The 6408-nt window shown below is 52.1% G+C and overlaps 1 pseudogene across 1 annotated transcript; it reads left to right on the top strand.

The window, feature by feature from the left end:
- Positions 1-2304: 2304 nt before the first annotated feature.
- On the top strand, positions 2305-4115 carry LOC310923517 (olfactory receptor 14J1-like; annotated as a pseudogene). The gene is made up of 2 exons: positions 2305-3250; positions 4103-4115. The product of its transcript is annotated as an olfactory receptor 14J1-like (transcript).
- Positions 4116-6408: the final 2293 nt, after the last annotated feature.

Below are 6408 nucleotides of genomic sequence, written 5' to 3'. Positions count from 1 at the left end.
CCAGGTGGGCTAGTGTTTTCCCAAGCCCCCTGCCTTTTCTGCTAATGGCCCATTAACGCCTTTGGGGTGTTTTTCTGCTAATGACTTCTGGGGTGTCTCCTGCTAATGGCCCATGAGTCACAGGTAACTCCCTCCAGGTGTTATCTCTGTTAATGGGCCATCAAGGACACATTTCACACTTCTCATGCTATTGTGAGGTGCTCTGCCCAGGGGGAGGAGCCAAGCATTCTCACCTGGATATAAACTGGGATTTGGGACAGTGCAGTGGGCATTTATCCACTGGATTCCCAGAGGACCAGAGCTCCCAGACCTCTCTACAAGATCACTGCTTCAGGAAGAGCACCTCACCTGGACTGCTTCCACCATCCTGCTCAGGTTGTATTCTGACTCTGTCAGTGATTCTTTGTGTTATTGTATTTATTTTATTTTACTTTTTACCTTTTTACCTTTCTTCTTATTAAATTATATCTCTGACTTGGAGCCTCTCATTAATTTTGCTTTCAAAACCACAACAGCACGATACAGAAATGTCTCACAGAGTCAGTTAAAGGGAACCACTACGTACCTTATAATACCTAAAGTATTTTGAAGCATTAATGAGCCTCACTGAGTGTAATTACTGACAAAGGCTCTCAAGGGACTAATTACAGCAGATAATTGGATTGCACAAACCTCTCAGAGACTCCAAGGCAAAAGAAAACCCAAAGTCCTTTGAAGAACCTGCAGTCCTTGGGAGCATTAAGGAGCCCCCCAGGGCCATTCCTGACCAAGGCTTCCCAGGGACTCCTTCCAGCAGATCCTTGAGGCCCCTGGGATGGGAGGGGGATGCTGAGGGCAGGACAAGGGGCTGACAGTGGCAGCCTTGCTGGGGCTGTGCCAGGAGGCCCCAGGGCCTCAGGACAAGGCGTCTGCTCACAGCCCTTGGTGGCACAGAGGCTGCTGTGCCCCAGGACACCAGGACTTGGCTTCTCTTTGTCCCCACCTGTCATCACTGCCTGCAGTTCTCTGCTCTGCCTGGGGCCTGGGGACACTTGCTCTCTCCTGTCCCTCAGTGGGACCCATTAAAACTTCCAGAAACTTTGGAGTTGGATTCTGACTTGGAGCTCTTGAGAGGTTTCTTCATCTCCCTGGCAGGGACTGGTGTTCAGAGCCTCATCACTAAGCCCCAAGAGGGTCATTAAAGTCCTTGTGCTGTGTCTGTGCTGCTAAGCTGGGCAGGGCTCCTGGCACAGAGGCAGCTCCTGGCAACCAAGAAAAGCTTAAAACCACATTTCCCTTGATGAGCAGCTCTTCTCCCAGCCCAGCAGGGCTGGGGCACTGCCTGCAGCCACCCCGGGCACAGCACACAGGCACAGAGAGCTTCAATCACTCAGGGCTGGGAAGGGGCTGACAAGTGCCTGGGGGAGAATCACTCCCAGCCCTTGGCACAGGAACCTCTGGCTGCAGGACAATGCAGCTGCAGCTCCTGCAGTCCTCTCCTAAAGCTGGAACATGCCAATGCCTACAGACTCTGTGAGTACATTCTCTGCTTCTCTCCTGTGTAGAGCAGCCAGGGGTGCCCAGGGCTGTCCTGCAGAGCAGGGTCCTGCAGCCCAGGGCGCTGTGCTGGGGCAGGGACTCTGCTGCCTGCCAGGGACAGCTCTCAGCCAGCCCTGGGAGCTGCTCCCAGCACTGGGGGACAAGATCTGGGTGGAAGGAGACAACTGGTAAGGCTTGGAAGTGTTCTCCTTGTGTGGTGAGGATACTGCATTTTTGAGGAATGCTCCCAGCATGACGTTTAATTGCCAAACATTTCCAAGCAGATTATCCAGAGAGTACAGTGAGGCAGGGGCTGCATAAATGAGGAAATCTTGCTTTATAAATCTACTGTTGTCTGCTGTCTGGATGGGAAATTGCACATAGACATTAATCTCTCAGTTCAGGTTGAGAAAAAAGAACCAAGTAATTTTACAGGGCCCCTTGCAGGCAGCACCAGAATCACTTTTCCAGCCTCCTCAGGGTTACTCTGAGGTTGCCATCAGAGCCTGCAGAGCCAGAGCTGCCCCTGGGCAGTGCCTGAGCTGGGAGGGCTCTGCAGGGCACAGCTGAGCCCCCAGGGCTGGGCTGGGCTCTGGCAGCAGTGGCAGGGCCCAGCCCTGGGCACAGGGAAGCAGCTGCAGGCAGGGACAGCTCCAGGCAGCAGAGCCCTGGGCAGGCAGTGGGGGGAAAGTGCCATCAAGCTGGGCTGGGATATTCAAAGTCCTCTCCAAACCGAACTATTCCATGATCACTATTTTTACAGATGCCCATGCCAAGACACTGGAAATGTCCAACAGCAGCTCCATCAGCCACTTCCTCCTGCTGGCATTGGCAGACACGAGGCAGCTGCAGCTCCTGCACTTCTGCCTCTTCCTGGGCATCTCCCTGGCTGCCCTCCTGGCCAACGGCCTTGTCATCAGCGCCGCAGCCTGTGGCCACCACCTGCACAGCCCCATGTTCTTCTTCCTGCTCCACCTGGCCCTCAGTGACCTGGGCTCCATCTGCACCACTGTCCCCAAAGCCATGCACAATTCCCTCTGGGACACCAGGACCATCTCCTACACAGGATGTGCTGTACAGATTCTTTTCTTTATGTCCAGCTATTTTTTTTTGTCTTTTTCATGTCAGCAGAGTTTTCCCTCCTGACCATCATGTGCTACGACCGCTACGTGTCCATCTGCAAACCCCTGCACTACGGGACCCTCCTGGGCAGCAGAGCTTGTGCCCACATGGCAGCAGCTGCCTGGGTCAGTGCCTTTCTCTATTCACTGCTGCACACAGCCAATACATTTTCCCTGCCCCTGTGTCATGGCAATGGCCTAGGACAGTTCTTCTGTGAAATCCCCCAGATCCTCAAGCTCTCCTGCTCCAAATCCTACCTCAGGGAACTTGGGTTCATCGCTGTTAGTGTCTGTCCATTTTTTGGCTGTTTTGTGTTCACTGTTTTCTCCTACGTGCAGATCTTCAGGGCTGTGCTGAGGATCCCCTCTGAGCAGGGACAGCACAAAGCATTTTCCACCTGCCTCCCTCACCTGGCCGTGGTCTCCCTGTTTGTGAGCACTGCCCTATTTGCCCATCTGAAGCCCCTCTCCATCTCCTCCCCATCCCTCAATCTGGCCTTGTCAGTTCTGTACTCGGTGGTGACTCCAGCCCTGAACCCCCTAATCTACAGCCTGAGGAACCTGGAGCTCAAGGATGCCCTGAGGAAAATGATACCTGGATCTTTTCAGAAGCAAAAAACTCCCTCTTTCCTGCTCCAGAGGCTTCAGAATACAACTCTTCACAGTCTCAGACATTTTTTCCTATTTGTATATTTTTTCATTGGGACCTTTCCTGTTTCTTTTTCTCGTGTTACTACTTTGTGATGTCACATTCCACTTTCTGATGTCACAGACTCACCTTCTATGAAGTCACAGCTAGCTCTGTGATGTCACAACCCATTCAATGATGTCACACAACTCAGTGATGTCATGCAGCCACCCTGGAATGTCACAGCCCAATCTATGACCTCACAGCCCTATGATGTCATAAAGCCACAGCAAAATGTCACATCCTGCTCTACAATGTCACACACTCCCCTGTGATGCTGTAGCTGCTCAATGACCTCACACAACAAACTCTGTGATGTCATAGCCCAATCTATGACCTCACACAACCCACTCTGTGCTGTCACAGAGCCCCTTTGTGACATCACAGCTGCTCTGTGGCTCTGTGACATGGATTAGAGCAGATTTTGGCCATTGTAGGTCCAATTTTCCTCGGATTTCTTTCTCTGTGTATCCCAACCCTTTTTCTAGCTTTTCCCCAGAAATCCCAGGAGTCTCCCAGAGCTTGGGGACATTTTTGGGTGTTAAAGTGCAGATTTTGGGTATTTTAGTGCAGATTTTGGATGTTTAGGTGCAGATTTTGGGGCTCTTGGGGCCAGTTCCCATGCAATTTTAGGGCAGATTTTGGCCATTTTACAGCCAGATTTTCCACTGATTTTTTTTTTACTAGTCATTCCCAGCCATTTTTCCCAGGTTTTCCCCCAGAAATTCCAAGAATCTCCTTAGGTTTGTTACCATATCTGGGTGTTTTTTTGCAGATTTTCTGATTAATACAGAGTTTGGGGCTCCTGGAGCCAGTCTGCAAGCAATATCTATTGTGAATTTAAGGAATTTTTCGAGGAGCTCTGCGAGGCTCCTGTACTAGATTATTGTGCTGTCTTTTACTGAGCTCCCTGATAATGGTTCTGTTGATCAGTGAAGAGGATTTCACACTGAGGGGCAACAGTGCAGCCTGCTCAGTGGCCCAGCAGCCTCTGGGGGAAAAACCTTTTCCTGAGCTCCAAGCCAAAGCTGCCCCGAGTCAGCTCCAGCCGTTCCCTGCAGTCCTGTCCCTGGGCCCCAGAGGGAAGAGGTTCCCACAGCCCCCAGCCAGGGACCCGCTCCCAAGGCTGTTGCCAGGGCAGCCAGGGCTGGCACCAGCTGTGATGCTCAGTTTCCCCGGGCCGGGCTTTAGGAATGGGATTCCCCAATTTCCTGCTCCCGCTAAAACCGTGCCACCCCTGGCTGCCCTCCAGCCTCCCACTGAAAGTACAAAAGGCAAAGAGCCCAGGCTGGGATAAGAACAATTTACTGGGCACCGCAACAAGAAAAGGAACAAACAGGAACAGAAACAACAGTGAAAAGAGAAGGGGATAACACAAACTATATACAGGGAAATTACAACCAATTACCAACTGGCTCACCCAGACACGTACTTTATCCTGCATGGGAAGGACACCCATCTCCTTGGGGGAGAGAGAGAGTCCCTTTCCTGACCGCAGCAATGACCTGATATGGGATCAAAGACAATGACAGGGCCATGGCCAGACCATGACGTTCTTCAATCCCACCTCACATCATTGCCAGGGGCAGGGAAAGGGACAGGTTTCCTCCCAGCATGGATCACAGTGAATGTGGGTCACCAGGATTCTTCCCAATGTGAATCCTCTGATAGAGGATGAGGTTGGAGACTCAAATTATGCTCTTCCCACAGTCAGGGCACTCACTGGGCTTCCCTTACAGGTGCATTCGTTGGTGCTTGGTCAAGTGAGAGCTCTGGGTGAAGCTCTTCCCACACTGGGGACACTCGTGGGGCCTCTCCCCAGTGTGGATGCGCCGGTGGGTGACGAGGTTGGAGTTTTGCTTGAAGCCCTTCCTGCAGTCGGGGCAGCGGAAGGGCCTCTCCTCTCTGTGAATCCGCTGGTGCTTGAGGAGATCTGAGCTGGTCTTAAACCCCTTCCCACACTCAGAACACTCATAGGGCCTCTCCCCAGTGTGCATCTGCTGGTGTCTGATCAGTTGGGACCTGCAGCTGAAGCTCTTCCCACACTCCAAGCACTTGTGGGGCTTCTCCCCATCATGAAGCTTCTCATGGACCAGCTCAGAGCCCCGACTGAAGCTCTGTCCACCTTCCTGGAACTGGGTGGGTCTTTGCTCCTCAGAGCCCCCTGAGATGGCTTTAGAGCTCCTCCTCCTGCAGGATCTCTGGCGCTTTTCCTCCCTTTTGGATTCTTGTGCTGTGGATCCGCTCAAAACAGCCTCTTCCACGAGGTTCTGCTGTGGGGATTTGTCCTCCCTGGTCTCCATCCTCAGCTTCTTGTCTGGAGGAGGAAGGACAAGGAGAGGATGGGATTTGCCTCCGTGCCAGAGGGAAGGGGAAGGAGATCCCCTCAGTCCATCCCCGGCATGAAGGCATTGGCAGCAGGGTTGTCCTGCAGCCAGGGGCCGTGCTGGGCTGGGAGATGGAGCAGGAGAGAGGGGGAAAGGGGCACTGACTTCCTCCTCACCTGCCTGGCTGTCCTGGGGCCTCTTCCAGTTCCTTGCAGCCTAAACTAAAAAATTAAAAATTAAAACTAAAAATGCAGTAGTAAAAAAAACCCCAAAACAACAGACAGAGTCAGAATACAACCTGACACCCAGTTAATTAGGGGTGTTGGTAGCAGTCCAATCAAATTGGGGCGGCAGTCCTCCTGGAGTAACAGATGTGGTTTTCTTGAAGCAATGATCTTGTAGAAGGGTGTAGTTTTCCTCTGAAGGTCCAGTGATGGTGCAGATGGGTCTGGTCCTCCTCTGGGAATCCAGTGGAAACAGGCTGCTTCTGGTGTGCTGAATCTCAGATTATATCCAGGTAGGAATGCTTGGCTCCTCCCTGTGGGAGGAGCATCTCACAATGGGATGATGTTATTTTATCAGTCATGCAGTGAGCATCAATGGCCCATTAACAGAAGATAAGCCCCTGGAGGGAGGATGGCTTGTGGAAGAGATAAAGAACACTGCTCCACCTGGTTTTAACAACTGGCCCATTAACAGAAGATAATCCCTGGAAATATGAGGTATGGGCCATGGAAGAGATAAAGAACACTGC

This window comes from Zosterops lateralis, assembly GCF_965231275.1.
Source record: "Zosterops lateralis genome assembly, contig: HAP1_HAP1_SCAFFOLD_79, whole genome shotgun sequence".
NCBI lineage: Eukaryota > Metazoa > Chordata > Aves > Passeriformes > Zosteropidae > Zosterops > Zosterops lateralis.
The sequence above is the reverse complement of the archived record's forward strand: the minus strand, read 5'-3'. Positions and strand labels throughout refer to the sequence as shown.